Here is a 2,187-nt window from a genome sequence, read left to right as displayed (position 1 = left end):
GTGATTAGCCTAGAAATTTAACCATGTGGAATTGCGAATTGTTTGGGAAGAACCGAGTCTTAGGCCTTTAAATTATTTGAATTACACCTTATCCTTCGTTCTTGCTTAATTTCCTTGCTTTTGTTAAGTTTGCATTTCTCTTTATTTTAGGTAGCATTAGTATAACAACCATCATCTTTTATTTTCGACTTAGCTAAACGATCGGATTAGAACAATTAGTAATCTTTTCAACTCCTTGTGGGATCGACCCTTAATAGTGTACAACGATAGAATCGTGCACTTGCGAGGTATAGCTTGATACCATCAAGTTTTTGGCGCCGTTGTTCTTGGGAGTTCGGCTAGATATTAATTGTTTTCATTCTTGTTTAGACTAAGTCTTTTGTTACTAATCCCTCTCTTGAGTGTGTAGGACTTTTTGCATGAGAAGAAGAACTCGAAGAGGTCATCCAATTCGTCCGATTGACCACGAGATCGAAGCAACCGCAAGAAGACTAAATTCACTTCGTAGAAGAGGGCTTATAGAAACACCGATTCCTCAAGAAAATCCAGTAATTGAGAACCTTCAAGGAGAACCACGGGTCTTTGAAACTTTCGAAAATCCTTTTGCAACACCGGAAACGGAAGTAACAATGGCCGCGGTTCCTATGAGAGATAACTTGGCTCCGAAAAAGGTGGTGAATCCGAGTATTGTGAAGCCACCTATTCAAGCTAACAATTTTGATGTGAAAGCCACCTTGCTACAACTAGTCCAAGGGAATCAATTCGGAGGGGGAGCCACCGAAAACCCCAACGAGCATCTCAACGAGTTCTTGGATAGTTGTGACATGTTCAAGGCCAATGGAGTGACGGAGGATGCCGTACGCCTTAGGCTTTTCCCTTACTCTTTGAGGGGAAGCGCCAAGGAGTGGCTTAAAAGTTGTGAACCCGACTCTCTTCGGACTTGGGATGATGTCTCTAAGGCTTTTCTCAACAAGTATTTCCCACCCCAACGAACCGCAAGAATCAAGAGTGAGCTCCAAGGGTTCACCCAACAAGAAGATGAGACCCTTTATGAAGCATGGGAGAGGTACAAGGGCCTCCAAAGGCTATGTCCTCACCACGGTATTGGAGATGATGAGCTCATCAACAATTTCTATGAAGGGTTAAACAATGATATGAAGATGAACCTTGATTCCGGCTCGGGGAAGGGAGCTTTGGATAAGATAGACCACAAGACGGCGAAAGAGCTTATTGAAGAAATGGCTTCTCGTACCTTTCATTGGAACAATGATAGGCACAAGAGGAAGGGGAAGTCAACGGTCGAGTCGGCCAACAATGTGGAAGTGAAAGAGATGATAGAAGAGCTTAAGCAACAAGTTGCCTTGATGAGCTCAAGCAAAACATCTAGCAATTCTTCTATGAGGAACCAAGTCTATAGTTGTGAGCTTTGTGGCGACCAAGGACACCCACCTAATGAGTGTCCTTTGGTGGTTGGAGATGGAAGTGGTATGGAGCAAGTGAACGGGATATGGGAGTCTAGTCCGGCCAAGCAAGCATTTAACAACAACCAATATCACCCCGGATTGAGAGCCCACCCAAACTTCTCTTATGGCTCTCAAAATGTCCAAAACCCAACCTTCCAACAAAAGTCACAACAACCAAACTTCCAAACTCAAAAACAAAACACGACATTCAATCAAGGTCCACCGGGTTTCCAAGGAAGAACCTTCCAACCAAGACAACAACAATTTCAACCACTTAACCCACCAACCACCCAACCATTCCAACAAACCACCCAACCTTTCCAACAAAATTTCCAACCATTCCAACAACCCACCCAACCAAAGTCAAACATGGAACTCATGATGGAACAAATGATGAGTCATCAAACACAATTCATCAACCATACCACCCAAAAACAAGAAGAGACAACCTCATCCATCAACCAACTTAGAACCCAAATGCAAGCTTCTCAACGGATGACGGACAACCAAATCTCCCAATTGGCTACCCAAATGAGCCAACTACAAGCCTCCCAAGGTAAATTCCCGGGTAAAACCGAGGAAAATCCGAAAACCATGAATGCTATTCACTTGAGGAGTGGTAGAGATTTGGAAGACCGGGAATTTGTCAAGAAAAGGAAGAGTAGTAGACCGGGCAATGTCATTGAACCTCAAATGGTGGTTGAACCTCCTAGGGTAATTGAAG

At 43.6% G+C, this 2,187-nt stretch overlaps 1 non-coding gene across 1 annotated transcript; it reads right to left on the bottom strand.

Moving 5' to 3' along the window:
• Positions 1-998: 998 nt before the first annotated feature.
• On the bottom strand, positions 999-1,105 carry LOC141638587 (small nucleolar RNA R71). The gene has a single exon (XR_012542134.1). It is a non-coding gene; the product is annotated as a small nucleolar RNA R71 (small nucleolar RNA).
• Between the last annotated feature and the right edge of the window lie 1,082 nt (positions 1,106-2,187).

The sequence above is a fragment of the Silene latifolia genome, unplaced genomic scaffold, assembly GCF_048544455.1.
Source record: "Silene latifolia isolate original U9 population unplaced genomic scaffold, ASM4854445v1 scaffold_20.1, whole genome shotgun sequence".
NCBI classification, from domain to species: Eukaryota; Viridiplantae; Streptophyta; class Magnoliopsida; order Caryophyllales; family Caryophyllaceae; genus Silene; species Silene latifolia.
This window is presented reverse-complemented; position numbering and strand designations above follow the sequence as displayed.